The following is a 22633-nucleotide window of genomic DNA, read 5'->3' on the forward strand; positions in this document are numbered from 1 at the left end:
CAATTAGCGCAGCTACATTTGGAGTTTGTATGTGACCTTTAGGTTCTCTTCATATTTACTTGCAGCTTTGATGTGAATCTGAAATGAGTGTATGGAGAAATGGTTGACCCATGGGGAAGATGGAGAAATCCTATGAATAACAAAGTTGGAGGGTCACATCATTTGCAAACCCTAAAAGACTGAAGATGGGTCAACTGTCAGGGCTGACTAACCTTGAAAATAGCAAGTTAGGAAGCAACCCAAGAAAGACAATGAATCCCTTCTGGCAGAGCATCTTAAATAAGTAAAACAGACAACAATACCCTTTTCTTCCCTAATTTTTTTTTTTAGAAATAATTTTATTTTGAATTGCTACCACAAAACAAAGCACACTAGGATCTCCAATTACAGTAGCAAGGTACTGAAGATCTGATGTTCCATAACTGACTGAGAATGGAGGAAATTTGCTTGTTTTCACCTTTGTAACTTGGTATATGCTGCTGCTCATTAAGGTGAGGAAGTACAGGAGCCAGAGTAAGCTATCAGACAAATCGTAGTGCTCTAGGTAGCCATGCTATACCTGAGCCAGCCAAGAGAAAATGTGCCTCCCAGCCCTGAGGGATTTGGAAGGGGAATGAAAAAATATTTCTCAATTAGCTTGTACTATTGCTTGGTTTAAAAGCATCAGCCCACACCCCAAACTGGAGGGCTTAGAGGCTTGGCTAGCTCCAGTATAAGGGCTAGTACACAATTTTTATGAGGAATTTGAGTTTCAAATTATGAGATATGAAACATATTTCCAGCAAACCATTATCTCCTGTGTAAAGCTAAGGTGATACAATGATAGAGTACTGCGCCTGGAAGTCAAGAAGACCTAAGTTCAAATCCAGCCTCAGGATACTTCCTAGCTTTATGACCTTAGACAAGTCACTTTGCCTCTACTTACCTCTGTTTCCTCATCTGTAAAATGAGAATGATAATAGCACCTATTTCCCAGGGATTTTATGAGGATCAAATGATATTTGTAAGTTTGTAACACAGTGCCTGGTACATAACAGGTGTTATATAAGTATAAAATATTATTATTATCTACAATACTTCAGTAAGAAAAGGACCACAACAACATGGGGCTTATAGTGTGATGTCCAAACATAGATTATAATATCACATAATAATACTGGATAAATGAACTTTTTTTCTCCCAGTCTGAACCTGCAATTAATAAGAGTGGGGCAAAAATCTTACACAAATTCAAATCAGCAACTCCTCTACAATTTAAAAATATTACAATGTTATAATTGGCTCTCAAACAATGAGGTTAAATGCTTCATCTATTTAGAAGCACTGCATATTGTACTGTGTAATATATGTACTGGTCACTGTGCTGTGTGGTGGGAATACAGACACAAAAATATAACAGCGATTGCCTCCAAGGAGGTTACATTCAATTGAGGGGAAATAATATACACACAAACCTGTATATACAAAATAAAAGCAAGGTAAACTTTTGGAGAATAAGTATGAGTCAGATGCAGGACTTGAACCAAGTTTTTCTTGACTCTAAGGTTCACCTATCCTCTATGACACCTTGCTTATCAAGCACATTATGGGGGTATAAAACACAGTGTTCTGTGAAGATCTGAAAGAGTTTCCTGAAAGTAACATCAGATTTTTGGAGCTGAGCTTTAACAGATGGCTAAAAACTCAGTAAATAAGGGGGGGCAGTAGGGAGAGGAAGAGGTCAGGGAGGGCAAGAAGACATTCCAGGAATAGGCACAGTATCATCAAAAGCTCTGAGTCAGTAAAATACAAGCCACGTTCAAATAGTAGTCCAGTTTGGCTAAAGTGTGGGTACTTGTAGGGGGATTATATGAAATGAGCCTGGAAAGATAGTATCACATCATATTGCTTTGAGTACCAGACAAAATAATGCAGATTTTAATGGCTAATAATCCAGAGGGAACCAGGGAAGTACTTTGAGTGGAACAGTGACATGACTAGATCTATGCATAAGGCAGCTTATTCTGACAGCAGGTGTGAAAATGGTATATTAAGTCCAAATCAGAATGTGAATGAACTAACACAGTTCTAGTAGCTGAACCATCTAAATTCAAAGTTTTTGTTTTTTGTTTTGTTTTGTTTTTTCCTGGACGAGTTGCTTAATTTCCTCCTGCATTTAGTCACCAGGAATTGTGCCAGGCAATTTTATACAACCAACTGCTTTGTCCACCTCAATAGGATTCTGGATCCTGCACAACCCTCATTTCAGATGCACTTGTTCTATTGTGTGTGTGTGTGTGTGTGTGTGTGTGTGTGTGTGTGTGTGTTCTGTGCATCAGGCAGGGAAGCATTGAAATGACTGTTCTTTAGTTTGTAATCTCAACTTGCGCAACCCTAGGCACATTTGGTTTGAGCCTAAAATAAAATGGTCAATTAATTATTCGTAAGCCAGGTAGTTAATATGCAGCTAAATAAATCCAAGAAGAGCACTTAAGAAAGTGAATTCCCTTTGTTGAGTGGCTTGCACTGTCTGTGTCTTCTCTTGCTTAATGCTTGCCAGTAAGAAAGTTGGGAAGAAAACAAAAGCATTTTTAGCAAGGGGAGAAGACAGGTGGGATGCACTTCAAAATGCCCTATTTCTTCATTTGCTCTTTAAATGTTTTCTTGCTCTTTTCCTTTTGTAATATTTATGTGACTCTAAATTAATGAGTGACAATGCAAAACCCTATGTTCTTCCCTCTACCACAGAGGCAAGATGTATTATTGCAGTGGAGAAAAGACTGTTTTGGACTTTAAATACATACATACATACATACATACATACATACATACATATACATATACATACATACATATATGTGTATATATACACATATGTGTGTATATATATATTGTGTGTGTGTATATATATATACACCCTCTTTCTCTCTCTCTCTGTATATATATATATATATATATATATGTATATATTTATATACTGTTCTGACATTTCCGAATGGATTTTTCCTTCCCTTTCTCACTTTTTTTTCTCCTTAAAGGAGTGGATGCTTCATTATTCTGCTTTTGTTTTTGGCTAGGGCTTTATGAATGAAAGCAGTTGCATATTATAGGTTTCATCTGTTCACGGCTCAGCCTTTCTTTAGTAATTCTTTATTCTGGTTTCCTTTATTATGAATTCTGGTTGCTGTATCTAGTAATCGTTCTTTATGACGGCCCCAATATGGGCTGCATTATTTGTGAATTAGAGAGCAATTTATTTAGAATCTCAGAAAATTACTTTTCTCCTGACTGCTGTTTTGCAGTCTATCCATTTTCTTTTATCTACTATTGCTTCCTCTGTGTCACTAGATCCTTAAAATGATATTTAATTCAGATTTGAACTACAGTGGTACATTAAAAAAAGAAACCCTATACACGCAGTTGAAAAGTACCCTGCTTTGATTTTGGCCAGAAGTGAAATAAAACCAATAGGAATATCCCCTAAAGCATTTCACATGCAAAGGAAGGAGAAAACATTCAGCATTTTCCTTAATCAATAATCTTCCACAGCCATGGGAGTTTAAACTAAGGCCCAAGCCCAAGAATTGAATGACAGCCTCCAATGAGTATTGACCATGCCAAGGACCAGTGGATTGCAGACTCATTAGCATGACTGTGATAAACTGAGCTTTGTTCCTGCTCATTTCAGTAAGTACTGGAAAGGGACCAACAGCTAGGAAATTGCTAGGATCCAAAGGCTCAGAAGTCATTGGTCTCTATGCATGATGACTCAGCAATAGAATTCTACTCCCATGATAAGAAATAGAATCTTCCTTAAAGACTAACCAGGTGCCTTACTCCCATTTATGCCAGGCCTCCTAGATATAGGTATACTGTAGCTACTAAAAGACGAAATAAAGACGTCTTGATTAAAAAAAAACTAAAGTCATTCTTCTCCACTATAGAAAATAGTATTTCTTTGTTTAGAAAACAGCTGTTCAACAGGGTTGTTGTTGTTTGTCCTTCATTCTCCGAGAGGACCATGGCATCAGGGAGGTGAAGTCATGACAAGTGAATTGGATTTACATGAAGGAGGGCTGTGCAAAGTCACCAGCCTCACTTTCTTCTCTGGATCCATCTGGGTCCAGTGGCCAGATAGACATCAGGACCACTGGAAATGGCTCCAGATATGGTGGAAGACTTTGTCCTCTTAAAGCCAAGGTCTTTAGCAAGTCTCAGTTTGGCTGAGGCAATGCCCAACTTGTTCAACAAGAGAGTAGATACCAAAGCTATCCATCCTAGAGACAGTATAAGATAGTGGGAAAAGATTTGGAATTAAAAGACCTTATTTTGAATCTCACATCTGCTACTTACTATTGTGTGACCTTATATAAGTCTTTTTTTCCATTTTAGTGTATCAATTTTCTTATGTGTAAAATGAAAGCATTGGAGCAGATGATATCTAAACTTCCTCTCAGTTCTAAATTCTATGATTCAATCCATCTCTGATGTTCAGTGGAAATAACCAATAAACCTCTTCCTAGTGAGCGGAAGCCCCTTCTTCCTATTTACCCAAACTTTCACAGCATTCCTGGCTCCTTCAGTATCCAGTAACCAAGCCCACTGATTCCAAGAGATATTTGATTGGCAATACTGATTGCACTTTGCTAAGAGAATTTTACTTGCTTTTGCTGGAGGGAAATATTTTTTCACATCATACACTGAGGAAAGAAAAAAAGATGCTGGCATTCAATCTGATTCTATTCAACAAACATTTACTTGGTGACTATAATGTGTATGGAAGGACCCTCTGCTAGGCATTAAAGAGAGCATAAAGATGAATAGGATTCTTCCCTCAAAGAGTATAGAATTTAGTTAAAAAATAAATTCATTGTGAAGTTGAAGTCAAAATAAATTTCAAAAAGAGACATACCTACTACCTTAATAGCTAAAATAAAAAAAAATAGGACACTTGAACTCTCATATTCATACTGTCTCATAACTGTAGAAATACAAGGTATCAGAACTCAGATCAAGTGCTACTATCAGAAGTCTCTCCGGGTCTCCTAAATCTGTAATGTTTGCCCCAAAACTTATCTTGTATTTACATTGACTATATTTTGCATAGACTAAATTATATACCTGTTGTCAACCCCTTCCCCAATCCCAAAATAGAGTCTTGCTATCAGGGACTGTCATTCTCCACCCCCCACCATTTGTATCCTTTTCACATAGCATAATGCCTGACACAGATAGGAACTTAAAAAAAAATTTTGGTTGCTAAATTGATTTTGAGAGGTTCTCTTATCATTTTGAATCCTCAAAGGAACCACCACTTCAATTAAACAAATTGTTTCTTGATCTCTCTATTAAGGGGGAAAAAAGACATTTTCACATATGCTTCAGTATTTTCAGCATTCATGATTTCATCTGCATGGGTAGGTATATTCTCTTCTCTCCAGCAACAAAGATCACAATGTTAGGAGATGGTCTTTGTGAGTTGCTATGGCCAAAAATAAAACAAATGAACAAAATAAAAGATATGACTCTGAAGCCAACCAATGATGCCCCTCTCTGGGCTTAGGAAGGCTCAACCTCAGGCAACAGATGTACAGTCCATCACCAGGCTCATCCTGAAGACTTTATAGCTCTGCGGGACCTGCAAGATCTTAGATTCTTGTGCACATGCCATGAGACATCAGAGTAGAGCATCAGTAGAGGATTGCACCATAATAGTAAATCACATTTTTATATTATCTTACTGTATACAAGGCACTTTCCTCACAACACCTCTGAGTTACAAGTAATTAAGATATCATTATGCTCATTTTTCTATGGAGGAATATGATCCTCAGGAAGGTTAACTGACTGCCCACAGTCATAACACCAATGAGGATCAGTGCCAGAACTAGAACCTAGTGTTTCTGAGTCCATATCCATTGCAACACCATTATCCCTGTCATAGCTCACATTTATATAGCATTTTAACATTCATATAGAACTTCTCTCACAAAACCCCAAATTATCCCAATTAGAGATGAAGAAACTGAGACAGAGAGGGTTTAAGCATTTTGCCCATAGTTACACAGCTAGTGAGTGTTAGATACTGGGATTTCAACCTAAGTATTCATGACTGTAAGTCTCTTTTCACCTTAGTTCTGGCCCAAGTCTTTGCCCCTAATGGAATTTGGACTTAATTTGTAGAAAATATAATGAAGGTGTCCCCTTAAGCTTGAGTCATAATTAAGGGCCACGTCCAGTTTCACCTCTTGAACGTTCTCCTTCACTACGCAGAGCAGCTAACACTCCATGATGAGAATAATCACCAACATTGCTATTTGCACCAAATATAACTAAAAGCCACTTTAATGTAATAACTGGAACCTTTCCTGGAGTAGGTGCCATGTGTATGAAGATATAGGCAAACATTCTATTAAAGCAGGCATATAGATACATCTGCTCCGGCACCTTCATTTACATAGTAAAGAAATATTTTGCTACTACTTAGTTCTGAAAATAACTGCCTCAAAGATGTTTGCTAAAAGAGATGAATAACCTTAGCATCATTTTGAGTATGATATGCAATAATTTTAAACATTATCCACTAAATCGCTTTTTTATTGACAAACTATAATCAGCCCTCAAAATAAATAAGGTTAAACTCAGAACAATAAAAGAGAGATGCAAAGCCCTCATTTCCCACAGTCAGTGGGCAATAAGATCCCTCTCACATATGAATAAGGAAAGCAGCAGGGTCATTTAATCTCATATTTTTAGCTCAGGGGAATGTAAGAAAATTTCAAGATAGGTACCTTTCTCCTCCATTCCTCAGTCACATTCACTGATCCTGTTTCCATTAGCAGCGATAAATAAATAGATAAAAAGATAAATGTGGTTCAGCAATCGGTACACAGAGTGCTAAGATCTTTAAAATGTATTTGTACAGTGCCCTATCACAGAAATTGGAGCAGGAGAAGGAATGTAATGACACCTGTGCTATTACATGCAGCACAATAAAGGAAAACATAGCTGACATTAGTGAGCATAGATTAGTAGTAATAGGACATAGAAAGTTCTCTTCATCTAAAAGGGAAAGATGTTTAAAATGGCTGCAGTCAGGGGATGTTAAGTGACTTGCCCGTGAAATTCTGCAGATGAGGAGAGTTTGTCTGACTTTGAGGTCAGATGCAAAGGTAATGCTGAATGGGCTAAATTAGCAGTTGTATTCATTGTACTTATACCTTACTCCCAACATCATTCCCTTTATAACCCTCGGAATTCTCGCCCAGAATATCTCTCCTGCAAAGTTGTGCTCAGGGATCGGGCACTCCTAGAAAGAGGTCATAGGTTTGCAGGGTGATTGATGATGAACTAGAAGAGAACTCAGAAGACATCTAGTATAACCCTCACCAAGCGTGATGCAAGGAAAATGAATCACGATGGAGTTTTATAATGAGGGCCCTGTAGCCCAAGTGTTCCTAACCTTTTTTGTGTCAAGGATCCATTTTCTCTGGCAGTCTGGGGAAATCCATGGGTGTTTTCTTAGAATTATATTCTTAAATGCATGAAGGAAAGCAAATGGCATTATAAAGGAAACTTATTATACTAAAATAAAAAACATACTTTTTCTCATTCGAGTTCATAGACTCCCTGAAATCTATTCACAGTAACGAATGGATATCAAGTTAAGAATCTTTCTTTTAATCAACAGAAAGCTCCCTGAAGATAGGGACTATTGTCTTATCCAGATTTTCTAATTCTCCAGCATAGTGTTCTATATACAAAAGCAATTACAGCATTTGGCACACTAGATAGAACACCTACCCTGGAGTCAAGACCTGAGTTCAAACATGACCATACCCACTTACTGTCTGTGTAACCATGGCAAGACACTTAATTTCTATTGACCTCCATTTCTTCATCTGTAAAAAGGGAATAACAATAGGGCTCACTTCCTAGTGATGTTATAAGGATAAAATGAGATAATATTTGTAATTTGTGTTAGTGAATGAGATATTTGTAAATGAGATGATATTTGTATTTGCTTCATAAACTTAAAGACATATATGTTATTATTATTATTATTATTATTATTATTACTATTATTATTGTTGTGTTTTATAAATCTGAGGATGAGAAAGCATTTCACAAATAGGAAATCTCTATAGAGAACAAACTGGCATCTGGGTCTCTTGCTCAATTGCTCCAAAAAAACAAATCAGAGTTTTGAATTCATAGACACATATTTTACACACACACACACACACACGTATATGTACACATGTGTATGTGTGTGTGTGCATATGTGAGAGAGAGAGAGAAAGTATGTGTGCATGCATATGCGTAAGCAACTATCTTCTATTCAGATATAAAAGCTAAAAAGTAAGGACCTCAGAATTTTGAGACTATCTCTCATTGGTGCTTTTTCTTTTTTTTTTTTATTGCACAGAAGCTTTGTTTTTGATAGGAAAAGTCTATTTGAGCATAAACAGTGTATGAACAGTTTGTAATGGAATGAAGGATGCTCCCACTATATAGATGGACTTTTTAGCTGCCTCTTCCATACAAGGTAACGAGAGGCATTAAAAATACATTTGCCACTGATAGGTTGAATTCATTTTGGCTGGCATAAATAGGACAGATGAGCTATTCAAATGTCTGAAGAGTATCATAGAATGAAATATTGATCATCTTCTCATGGTCCCTGCATAAGGGGCCAATAATTTGTTTTCTCTCAGTACTAGTATTTTGTGGCACTTATAATGAATTATACATTGCAGGCTCATATCCTTTGCCCATTTCTATTTACCTATCCAGTCTGAAATCTCATTTGTCAAAGCTTTAAAAATCCATGAATTTGAAGCTACACCCCTTTTCAAAGAACCTAGAATTGATAACTCAGGCATCCCTCAGGAATTGGAGATTAAGTACCTGTTATAACATGGCTTCTAAGTATGCAAAATAATGTTCATTTTGTCATAATAAATGCCCCCAGAGTCTAGAGGGACAGGTACACTTCTCCCATTTGTCTTCACAAACTATGGAAGCAGTCTTCTCTATTTAACCCTGGTGATTTCAGTGCGAGAATCAGGATCACAGGAACACTGTAGCCTTCAAGGTAGAAAGAAGACAATTTAGTTTTTTTTTCTCTTTCATGAAGTCATTTCAAAAATTCAATTCAAGAAAATAAGCCTTTATTAAGGGTGTTCTGTGTTTAAGGCATTATCTTAGGAATACATGAGAATACAAAGACAAAAAAGTCCGTTCCATCTAGGAGCTTAGATTCCACCAGAATGCAAGTTAACGTTTTCCTAGTAAACAGAACCATTTAAATGCTCCCTGATGATTTTTGTTTTTTTAATTTGGATGAGGAAAACCCTTAATGATCGGGAAAAGAAAAGTTTTCCTTGGGTTAAAATTTCTATTCTTCACCTTCTGGATTCTCAATTCATGTTCCAGAGCATATCAGAAGAGATCACTACTTTATTTACCAATGTGAATGAGATTATTCCTCATGACTGTAATGCCCTCCTTCGCCTTTGCATCTTAGAATCCTGAGTTCCCTTCAGAGTTCAGCTCAGGTGCTATCTTATACCTGAAGCAGCTAGGTGACACAGTGGATAGAGTATTGGGCTTGAAATCAGAAAGACTTGAATTCAGATTTGGTCTCATATACTTCCTAGCTGTGTAAATCACTCAACCTCTGCCTGTTTCCTCAGTTATAAAATAGTGATGATAACAGTAATATCTAGTTCATAGGATTGTTGTGAGAATCAAATCACAATATTTGCAAAATACTTAATGCTTTGCCTGGCACATAGCAGCTGCTTAAATTCTTGTTCCCTCTGAAATCTTTTTTGATACTAACTATTTTGAGTACTTTCCCCCCTCCCAAAGTTATCATTTTGGACACACACATGCACACACACATATACATACATACATACATACATACATATTTACATCCATTTATACAATATAGGTTCCTTGAGTTCAGGGATAAGGGAACTAGACTTGTGAATTCACTGGCAAAGGAAATTCAGAGACAAGGAGACTCCTTTTACCAATGAGGGTTAGCATTTTTCCCTCTTAGAGAGCTGCCTAGAACATGAAGAGTTTAAGTAAGAACCTCTTTCGCATGTGAAACAGAGCCAGGGAATCAAGCCAGAGTTGAGCTGGAGCTCTTCCTGTCTCTAAGGCTGACTCTCTATCTTCCACACCAAGCTACCTCTGAGGTCAAGGTTCATTTTTGTTTTTGTGTCCTCAGCACTTAGCACAATGCCTAGAACTAGGAGTAACTTAATAAATGCTCATTGATTGATTGATATTCTCCCATTCTCAGCTTTTAAGAGGCATTTCCTTCAATCATTTTCACTCATTTGCTTAGTATGGCTTCAAAATTGGGTACTTGTGGTAACAATAATGATAACAATAATGATAGATAGCTCATATTATAAAGAATTGTAAGGTTTGTAAAGTTCTTTACATACATTAGCTCATTTGAAACTTCATTGATATTGGATTCCAGTAAATCACTTGTGTATACAGATTTGTGAATTGGCTTCTAGGCTAATCGAGAGAACAGTTCAGACGTTCCATAATGATTACCTTTAGAGTCCTCTGATAGCATTTAGAAGTTCTTTGTAAACACAAAAAAGAGAACATGAATTGTTTAAGCTATTAAGTCAGTCTTTCTCCTGGAGACATTTAGAAAAGAGCTACAATTTGGCTTTTTCCTATAGCCCAAATGAAGATTTTTCTTGATTTTTTTTTAAGCAGAATGGCCTTCCATTCTTCATTTTTAAGCTTTGCCACTTTTGGCTGTAGCAAAATGATTTTCATCTCCCAGAAACCTTAATTTGGACAGATCTCATTATGGTCACATTAGAAATGTAAGATCAATGTCTGTTGTTTGATTAAATTCATATTTGGAAATAAAATATAATCTTCTATCAGTGCAATTTTTCTAGAGTTCTTTACACAACAGTCTATCTAATGAGGAAAGAGGGAATATACAATAAAGAGATGAAAAATGAAAATAAAATTTCTCCTTAAAGTTTTACTGCTCTTGGGTTTTAAAGTTTATCAGTGCCCCTGGGCTTTGTGTAGCCTTATCTTGCCTAGAACCCAGGACACAGTTCACTTCCTGGTCGTTTGAAAACCAGACTCTTACCTGCCCCCTAACCATCCCTCACCACACGCCCTTTCCAAGTCTAAATGTTGTATTGTCTTATTAGACTTTAAGATCCTTGAGGATAAAGACTATCTTTCTTGCTTCTATTTCTAAATGTATCTCGTAGCACAGTGCCTGGCACATAGTACATACTTACTAAACACTCTTTCATTCATTTCCTAAGCATGGGAACAAAGAATACCTTTAACTGTGGTTACTACCCCTATAATCTGTCTTTACAGATATATCCTTTCAAAAACTTCCTTGCTGAACTGGTTTCAAACTTTGAAGATTTGGAAGGTTCCTAGGGGTAGGGTGTCAGATTGGCAGAATAAGACTGAGTGACCTATTTACAATTCAACTCTTCATTTTTTTAAAGACTTAAACAATAAAACAGCTGGGAAGATCATTGCCTTCTAACCATGCCTTTTCTCTCTTTACCTAGGATAAGTTTGAATAATCATTCCCTTCAAAAGGAATCTCTCCCTGTCCTCTGTCAACTTCCTCATATGTGGATCCTATCTAACTTTCAAGAGCCATCATATTTGTGAAGCAAGCCTAGCCACCCTAGCAGCATAATCTTTCCTTTGAACTCTGATGACAAAATTTGTGCTTACAAAAATCTTTCATTGACTTAAATGTATATTTCCTGCCTATATATTTTATGTGCCCAGGTATATTTTGTATGTCTGTGAATAGAGATCTACATATATATCATATTATGTAATTCTTGAAGAGACCTTAAAGACCAGCTAGTTCAATCATTTTAAAGGCAAGAAAACTGAGGCACAGAATTTAAGTGACTTGTCCAATGATACCCAGGTAGGTTGTTGGATTGGAATTGAAACTCAGTTCTCTTGAGTTTGAACTCCACCACTCTTTTCTCTATACTGCTTTCTCAATCTTGAGAATGGGGCTGTGTTCCTTTCCTTCCAGTCTACCTGAGACTGGTTTATCTATCATGCAGTCTGTGTCTCTAGAAACTAGAGAACTAAGAAAGACCGTGGTCAGAAAATTCAGGGAGTTGCCAGTAGCTTCAAGTAGATCATATAGAACCAAGACTTAGCTATGACATAATACAGGGTACTACGTGGGGAAGCAGGACATGAAGGCCAGATCAGAAGTTCTTACTTGGACCCAGAATCAACAAAGGTTAATGAGCAAGCAAAAAGAAGTAGTCTGTAAAACAGGCAGATAGATCTAATGCAGGGGAAACAAAAAACATCTGAGTTCAACACAAGGTTTGACATAATTTGCAGGACTTAGCTTCCTGGATGTGTATTTTTTTTTAATTTCCTTAACATGTGACTCTGCTTCTATTTCCCCTAAATTTGCTTCAGTTGTATAACACTCTGCCATCACTGAAATGTTCTGCTCTGGGGAAAATAGCCTGTTTAAGCTTGAGCAGACAGGACCACATCATATGCGTTGTATCTCTAGTCTGGAGCATATCATTTTGATTGATTGAAATCTATAAGCAGCTATGTGTAATCAGCTACCATTTATTGAGTGCCTCCTAACTCTGACCACACTGACTGGAGTTTGTGAGCTAATAACAGGCTGAGTAAAATTATTCAGTACTTTCACCCCTCCAGATGGATTTCAAAACTAATTTTGCAAGAAGAAAAGTGGAATGATGTGTCTATCATGGTAGCTGGAGATGTAAGAAAGTGGGAGAATTTATCAGTAGGCACAGTCTTTTTAGGTAAGTCCACTACAAGATTATGGGATGGTTTCAGCCATCTTAACTCATTTTCTCCTTGCCCAAGCTTTGTGATAAAGAAAGCTAGAAAATCCTAATTTAACTAGATTTGTGGCCAGAGTCAGTGAGAACTGGTGCCAGAACCACAATCCAATGGATTGAAATTGACAAGGATTGTGGTGCCATCTGGGATTCTGTGAGAGGCATGGCCTGATTGGCCTTAGTTTAAACAATAAATATCACTGGTAAAACTTTGTCTGGAGTTACAGTCATCCAGGGAAAGACTGAGAGAGAGAGCAAAATCACCTATATTGTTCAGCTCAAAAGCTTGCTCACAAACTGTGGAAACATAACTGAATCATTAAAGGTAGCAAGCTCAAGTCTGATTACAAGAGGTCCAGATAAATAATCAAGAGAGATGGAATTGGTGGATGAAATGAGGTCAGGGCAAGCTAAAGAAACAAGCAGAAGATGAGACAGATAGCAGGGACCCCTCAGGTGGTTTGTTGCCACTTCAAGAGTTTGTGTTATGCTATTAATGGCCTTTTTATCTAAAATTGATCAGGTCTTTCATAGTTTGTCCTTTATGTGACGATGAGCTTTCATATGGACTATTTTTACCCAACCTGTGGTAGAGCCTTCCATGTTCTTATTGGTCTGATCAGCCACAGTTGGACACACTGTACATTGACCTTGACATAGTGATGTCATTTTGGTCCTCTTCAAGTACAAAAGATGAGAACCAGATGATAAGCTTTCTAAAACTTAAAGAGTCCAAACAATCCAGGGCAAATTTTAGTATGCTACAATATCAAGGCATCTTAGAGAGTACTATACAGTGGAAAATATTCTGGGTTTTAAGTCGGGTGATCTATATTCACATTCTCTCTTTGCTGCTTACTGGCTGTGCGACCTTAATTGTGTCACTTAACTCCACTTGGCTTCATCTTACCTATCAGCAAAAATTGGGGGCTAGGATTCTATGGCATTCAAGGTCCCTTGTGGCTCTAAATCTATGATCTTATGATCTTCCCACGAACTTTCATGACTCTTTGGACAGATGGGAGACTTGTGGCAGATTTGATCCCCTCCATGAGTTGAGTAGAAGCTAGTTTCTCCTATTCTCGAAAAGTTCTTCATTAGATTCTTCCTTTGGGGTTGGTCTAGTCCAGGGGTGGGGAACCTGTGGCCTTAAGGCCACATGTGTCCCTCTAGGCCCTCAAGTGTGGTCCTTTGACTGAATCCTTGTTGGATTAGTTGGATTAGACCACCCCTGGTCTAATCTAAGATTCTGACATTGTCTATATTCAAATAGAGGTCTGGGCACTCTATGAATGCATATTAGAATCTGTTTACTGGTGTTATATGGGAGTTAGAACATATCAGAAGGCACTCTCTATTATTCTGGTGGTATTTGAGGTTTTATTTTGACAAATTTTTCTACCAAAATTAGGCTCCATTGCCTCTCCGTGGCACAGATTCTTAAAGGTGCTGCCTATTCAGAGCAAAAACTCTGGAAAGTCCTACTAAGCTGGAGGGGCTTTTAGTAGGCATGTGGTGATTAACATGATTATTATCTTAGGCCCACTCCAACAGAGAGGTCCAGCCTTAGAAAGTTGACTTGTAAATGATGATTTTTTTTTTGCATACTCATGAAAAATATCTGCTAAGGAATTTAGGGGTTCCACTTAGTGGACAGTCTATCCACACCAATGAAATCAAGTGGAAAGACTGTCCACAATGATATCCGGTAGTTGAATTTCAGGAAGAACTAAAATAAAGCATACACATTCCAAGCCAAGAAAAAAAAAGTTCATTTTACATGTAAAATTATCCTTAGAAGGGCTTCAGATTTGGGGCAGGGGGAAGTAAAGCAGATAGAGAGAATGGATTAATTAATAAAACAGATAGCTTGTTATTTACCTGCTTTCTGTCAGATCTAGTCTAAATGCTTTTCCATAATGATTAAAGAAAACCTGGCTATTGAAATATACAATGTACATGAATAATTGCAGATGATCTCTGTTCTCCTCCTCTTCACTTCTAACCCAAGTGGGTGGGAACAGTTTTTGTCAGCTAGTGGTACCTTTCAATTTAGAAACAGCCAGGTCTGTTTGTTCTTCTCCTGATAATATGTTATCTGTACTCAGTTACCTTTGTCTAGTTACAGAATTGGCTAAAAGAGGGTTTTAACTCTCATTTTCTTTCTCCTAGAGATTACAAAATGATTGGATGTCATGTCTATGTCAGTAGGTTGATGCCTATTTTTTCTCTAACAATGATGACTCATTATTAAGACTAAGCCACAGAATTACCTATTCAGAAGCTCCAAAATTAGTAATTACACGTGTTTCTTCATGTTGTACTTGTGCAATGTGGTGGAAGATTTAAGTTTGTGAAAAGATAATTGACATTAAAAAAATAAGTGAATACACGTTTTGAGTCTCTGTGCAATTTTTTCATCTTGTTTATCGAAATTGCAATTAACATGCTACAATGTGGCATAAATTCATAGCTATTAATTACATTCATATCAAATTATTGCCTAATAAAAGATTTTTTAAATGAATGCTTACCTACCATAAACCCAACTCGTAAGAAAATCTCCAAACTATTGTTCTTACTAGATGAAGAAGCTTTCCTGCTGGAGGGAGGTTGTGGGGGAGAGACTTTACTGGAAAATGAATGTATTGCTTTAAAAAAAAAATAGTCCTCTACCACTCTTTTCTTGTCATTGTCGAAACGCTGTGACCTTGGAGTACTATCAGTCCTCACAATATGGACTCTGTGGTTCTGTCCTGCAACTCAGGCATAGTCCCAGCCTATGAGCCCTAATGCACTATCCTTTGATTATCACTTGGTTTCGTAACTGTCTAGGAAGTAGAACAGTCAAGATCTCTGTTGTTAAAGGAAGCAAGTCTAGCATTCTAGTTACTGCCCCAGCAGATGGCAGTATTCCCTATGACTTTGTCCAACTATGGTGGTAGTCCATGATTTAGGGGAGACTCCGCTTTGGGAAGCTTTGCTAAGAGGGTAAGCTCTTACACGTAATTCATGGAAATGCCTGGGGATCAGAGAACTGAGAGAATGAGAGAAAGAAGGGAAATACAAAACTAAAAATGATGCCTGTCTGGTTTTAAGGTTTGTAAAAGACTTACCTCACAGTCACCTTGTGATAGGAAGGCAAAAGTATTATAATCCCCATTGTACAGATGAAAACACAGTTTTGGAGGGTTTAAGTTACTTGCCCCATAGCTAGCAAAGCCTAGTAACCAGGACTCAAACCTAACTTCTGATTCTAATGCACTTTCCACTATGTAGTACTATCTTGTCATAAACAAGAGGCATTTAAGATGGAAAAGGATTATTATACCTAATAATACAAAGATAGACATTAGCCCATTTTTATTCCACCTGGCAGGACAAGTGTGCTATGGTGATATACCTTTCCTTCCAAGGAAAAGTAAAGGAGTGTTCTTCCCTACACCAAGGAAAATTTCAGTATTTCCTTTGTGCTTACAAAAATGAGAGACAGAAACAGAAAGACAGAGACAGAAAGTCTAATAAAAACAAATATCTATGGGAAAACCAGGGCATACATGTATGGATGTTTGGCTACTAATGTGGAAAAAATATGTATTGATGAAATACTTTTTAGGGCACATTGTTTTCTAAGAAATTATAGTGAGTTAAAAAAAAATCTAAGCATAGTTCAACTTGTCACCTTCTCTCTAGGCCTGAAGGCTAACACCCAAGATACCTGCATGTGGACAATCAAAATTGAGAGAGGAATGTTTGGTATCAAGCAATATAATATCCCTGGGAACTACTTGCTTTTTGTAGACAGAAGCTGGGAGTCAGCTTGGCAATTCAATGACTCACATTGTGTTAACCTGATGGAAAAGTCAATCAGAACTCAGGTTCATATTAAGAAGTGCAGGAGAGACAGTGACGGAGTTAATAAAGATTTATTGCAGGAATACATAGGGGCAGGATTCAACCAGAAGTCCTAAAGGCAGAGAGTGTAATTCCTTACAAATTCTGAACCATTCAATAAAATGGAACCCATATTTCTGATTACTGGAGAGAGTGAGGGCCTGTTTAATAAACAATTCAGAATACATGGTCACAGCCAGTCTGACTACTTCACTGCTTAGTGAAGCGAAGACATGGGGGTGAAGGTTGCTTATGTTCTTTTAAGATTGATTTTGATACTTTTTGTTTTTCTATTTTATAGATATTTATATATCTATTTCTGGATATGCCCCCAATTCTCTGAAACTAAAATTTTACCTTGTAATGAAGAAAAAAAAACAGTTAAGCCAGAGCAACTGATAGGGTGAACATGTCGGACAATATATTCCATACTCTACAAGAGAGATTTTTTTACCTCCATTGGGCTAGGTTAAAAGAAAAAAGTATTTACTCAGTTATTATTGCTGTTGTTTTTGGATCAAGTCTAGTTCCCATAAAATGGAGGGTTACCAGCTAATGTGTCACCCTATGCTTTAGGCTCATCACTGTTTCAAGATGAAATCATCCCTATCTGGACTTAAAGAGTATCTGCAAAAACTTGAGGGATGAACTGTGCAGTATTTTCTAACTCTACTAGGAAAACCAGGAGCTGAAAGTAGTTAATTACTAGGAGCCATAAGCTTAAGGAGAAAAGGAAAACTCAAGTCATGATTATACAACTATAATGAAGGCAGTTGACGAGGATAATGTTGAATTTGGACCTTGCAAACTGCTTCACAAGCCAACAACATAACTTCTGTTGATCTTAGTTTAGATATCTTATACAATCCAATGGACCCAAATATATTTGCCCTCTATTCTTTTCTAACACTTCATTTTCATATGTGTTATTTCAAGATTATAAATTCATTGAATATGTCTCATATATTTATATCTTATGTGGCTAGCACAGAATTATGCAAAAGTAAGTGCCTAATATAGGCAATGCCCCTTTTCCCATAAAGTTACCTCATCAACTCATTTTAACTTTCATTATAACTGAGTCCTCACATTAATATTGTATAACCCCATTTTAAAGTGATAGTCCAATTACTGAAGTACAGTTTAGCATATTCAGAGAGCTGGTGACCTCATACTTTTCCTGGACTGCTTTTCCTACCTTCCTCTTCAGGTCTGTGTCTTAGTACAGGGCTTTTTAAACTTTTTCTACTTGTGACCCCTTTTCACCTGAGAAATTTTTGTTTGACCCCAGGTATATAGGTATATAAAGTAGATATACAAATCAAACATTTACTTATAATAAATCACAAAGAGATTTATTTTAAGACAGTTCTTTAAAAATACAAGTAATTTGACCATTTATTAAAGATGAAAGCAAATTTGCATACTAATGAAATGATGTGCTTGTTTATTTTTGTGTAAAGAATTAAATCTTGTTGGAATATTTGATACTGAAGGATGTAGCGCATCTTCAACATTTTTCATAGTTGATCAATATTTTGATTTTATAATCATCAATGCTGAGGATGCCACTTTGCATAAATACATAGTACAAAATGGTAGAAGTATGTTTAGGGCCATTTCAGAAATTGTTGGAAATTCTATCCCAAGCCCAAGTCAAAATTCATTTAACTATTTTATATTTACAGTAAAAACACTACAATTCATAACATGCATAGTCTCGAATCTGAGCCAACATGTTTCTGGCAACATTCATTAGCGTTACATGGTGTGACAGTATGCGCAGGGCAAAATGCACATGTTGTGTGTTCAGAACGAAGGCGCAGTGAAGCTATGTGATGCAACATGGGCAAGCAATGCCAGAAAGACCTCAGATTCATTTTGTATTTTATTTTGAATTAATTTTGGTCATTGTACATTCAGAAACCTTTTATGGTTACCAAATTTTTTGTGACCGTCCACAGTCAGTTGCATGACCCCAAATGGGGTCACGACCCAGAGTTTAAGAAGAGCTGATAGTATATAGAGCTCTAGATATGGCTACATTACAAAACTTCATATTCTAACTCTACTGGGCCTCGTATCCTTCCTTTGCACTTTCCCCTCCCCATGGCCACTTCTGCCCGAGTTGTTCTTCCTTACCCTATGAACACACATCTCCATCGTGAATTATTTCCATGGCCTGCCTGAATGTGCAGTATTCGGAATAATTGAAAACCAGGAAGCAGATGTTGGCAAGGAAAGCAGCCAAAAGAACTGCTGCTAGATGGGAGATTTCAAAAGCTGAAGAGGCATGGGTGTAACTATTTCATTCTTAAGGTTCTTCAAGAAATTATCCATTTCTGTGGTGTTTGCTAAAGACTCTTCTATCAAAATGTCTAGGAAGCCCTTCATCCTATTACATTCTCTCTTTTTGGCTGTTTATTCTTGTTTTTTGATCATTCAGTAGAGAGACAGCTAGATTTAGGTAGCTGTTTCAATTTCTCCAGAGACTGCTGCTCCTAAGCCTCAGTAGGGCAGACCCAGCTCATTGACAAACCAAGATTTTGCAGGGCTATTGAGAGATTGGAAAGAGAAATAACTAGAAGAAGAGAGATCATTTAGAAGGCTGTTCCAATGGTTCAGATGAGAGATAATGAGAATCTAATTTAAGGTGGTTATTATTTGACTTAGAGAGAAGATGATGGGTGTCAAAGATGCCATCATGTTAAATAGCACTTTACTACTGATTAGGCACAATGGAAGGCAATGGATTGGAGTCAGGAATACTCTCTTCTCATCTCTACCCCATCCCTAGCTCTGTTAAAGTTTCAGTTTAAGTAACACATCCTACAAAAAACCTTTCGTTATTCCTTGCTTCATTTGTTAGTACTTTCCCCCAACCACAGTATCTTCTCTATTTGAGTCTATCATCTCTGTATCTATTCCTCCAGTAGTGCAAAGTCTTTGACAGCAGAGACCACTTTTTTGTCTTTTTATTCCTACTACCTAGCGCAGTGCCTAGCATCTACTAGATGTTCAATCAATGCTTGTTGTATTGAATTGTTTAGTTGAATATATTCTAGATGATGCTTATCAAGAGCAAAAATATAGTAGTAAGAATGATCAAGGTATAGTCAATGGACAGTGAATTATACCAGCATGTTCTAGTATGTAGAAACCTGTGCATAATACGGGAAGGGAGAGAGAGTCAATAAGCCTACTGTCTTCCAGGAACTGTGGTAAGTACCCTGCAAATATTATCTTATTTGATCCTCACAGCAACCCTGCAAAGTAAGTGGTAGGAGCTATTATGAACCTTATTTTACATTTGAGGGAACTGATATAAGCAGAGGTTAACTGATTTACACAAAGTCACACAGCTAGTAATATCTGAGGCTGGTTTTCAACTCAGGTCTTCTCGACTCTGGGCCCAGTGCTCTCTGCATTGTATTACCTAGCTCCCTAAACTAAAGACAAGACTAAAGGAGAAAGAAATAATGAGATTGTTGGAATAGTACGAGCACAGGTTGAAGAGCCTAAGAACTAACAATAAAAAAATGTAAGTGGAAAGATAGAGATATATTTAAGAAATGGAAAAAAAAAGAATTTGATGACTGATTGAATGTGAGACACAAAGGAGAGGTCAGGGACAAAAAAGAGCTTGAAAGCTTTGAGACCATTACAATGACAATGACCAAAAATCAACATATTCACTAAATGTTTGCTTATTCAATATATCATAATGTCAACCTATATATTTTTAGGTGTTTTCTTCTTTTTTTCTTTTCTTTTTTTTTTTTTTTTTTTTTTTTTTGCAAATTGGAGCTCACTCTGGCTCTGTTTCTTTTTCTGTAGAATGATTTTGTTCAATTTTTTTTTCAGTCAGGTCCAAATTTTTGTAACCTTATTTGAGGTTTTCTTGGAAAAAATGCTGAAGTGATTTGCTATTTCTTTGTCTAGGTTATTTTACAGAAGTGGAAACTGAGGCAAAACAGGGTAAGTGACTTGCCCATGATCATACAGCTAGTAAGTGTCTGAGGCTGGATTTGAACTCAAGAAGGTGAGTATTCCTAATTCTAGGCTTAACACTCTGTCTACTAAGCAGCCTAGCTGCCCCTGTAAAATTACACTATTATGCTAAATGATTGTTGAGGTCTCTTTTGGTTGTATACTGTTGTCTTTTTATGTATACACACATGTATATTGTCTAGATATCTATTAGTCTATCAACCTATGTAATCTGCTATATCCGTCTATCTATCTATCTATCTATCTATCTATCTATCTATCTATCTATCTATTCTACTATATTGCATCTAACAATCTATCTAGATGAGAAGTAGCAGAGAAGAGTAGATAGAGATCAGGCTTCAGAATCATAAAGACTTGGGATGAAATCCCATTTCTGATACATACTGGCTATGTGACCCTATGCAAATTTATTAACTCAGTGCATCAGAAAACTTTCTAAGCCTCTAAGCTGCAAAACAGTGTTAATTTCCATAGGCAGAGTGATCTTCCTCATTGGGGAATTCCCCACACCATTGAAATCATAGGTCTAGAAGAAAAAAGGGAAAAAGACAAAAAAACTACCTTCCCATAGAACTAAATAGCTTTTGAAAATATATTCTGGGCTGACAAATATTTCTTCAGAGGAGACTAAGGAAAAGAAACATAGAGAGAAAACTGAGAAAACCCATAGACATTGGTTTTGGTCCTTAACTCCACAACTTACTAATTACAGAAATACAGGTGACTCACTTTTTTCTTTCTGAGATTCAGTTTCCTCAAATATAAATTGAGAACAACATTACCTATCCTGATAAATTCAGAGTGTCATTGTGAGTGTCAAGTGAACTTGTTTATAAGAAATTTAGACTGCAAAATATTATAGAAATATTATGTATTTAAAATATTATTTTCCAATTATACATATTATTATGTATAAGTTTTATATGTGCTAGATGCACAAAAAAACATTTGTTGAATGAATCTTTTTATCCCCAATGGATATAAATGTGTGTATATGCATGTGTATATATATATATATGTATATATATATATATATATATATATATATATATATATATATATATATATATATATATATGTATATATATATATACACACACACATATGTATATACATATTTTTTCCAATGAAAATATATATTTGATGCATTCAACAAATGTTTGTTAAGCAACTATCATATTCAAGGTGTTTATAAAGACCTATTATAAAATTCCTGCCTTCACAAAACTTACAATCTCTCACGAAATTTACAATTACCAATGGTGTTACCTTTCTCAGAGAAATAAGGGAGAAAAACACAGAGCCATAGACTGTCAGAACTGGAAAGGTCCCCAGAGATCATCTAGTCCAACCTTCTCATTTTGTAGAAAAGAAAACTGCTAGTTATGCTAAGGAAAGATCTAGCCAGAAACAGGGGAGTCTTTTCTGAAGCTATATGAAGTAGAATTCCATGGGCTGCTGGTCAGAGAAAAATGCCTCTTCCTATCAAGAAACATACAAAATATCCTGGGGGGAAAAAGAGAGAGAATGAATGCCAAGGGCATGAAGTCCAAACTTTGAAATATTTAGTCTTTTTCCAATTGGTAACCCAGGTGTTTACAACCCAAACCTACAGCTTAGAAATCATCACAAAACACTGGAGAGGCCTGAGAGAAGCTTAAATACCTTTTACCTTCCTATTACTTTGGGAGGAAAAAAAACTGCTTATCTGTTCTAAAAAACACAATCAAGCAAGAATAACAAAGTATAATGAGCAATTTTTTTTTTACTTTCTCCCATCCCCCTCATTTGTGCAAGCCTGGAGTAATTGTAAAGATGAAAAATGTTAAATTTAAACAACTCTACATATC

The sequence above is a fragment of the Phascolarctos cinereus genome, unplaced genomic scaffold (assembly GCF_003287225.1).
Source record: "Phascolarctos cinereus isolate Bilbo 61053 unplaced genomic scaffold, phaCin_HiC Scaffold_2;HRSCAF=192, whole genome shotgun sequence".
In the NCBI taxonomy this organism is placed as follows: Eukaryota; Metazoa; Chordata; class Mammalia; order Diprotodontia; family Phascolarctidae; genus Phascolarctos; species Phascolarctos cinereus.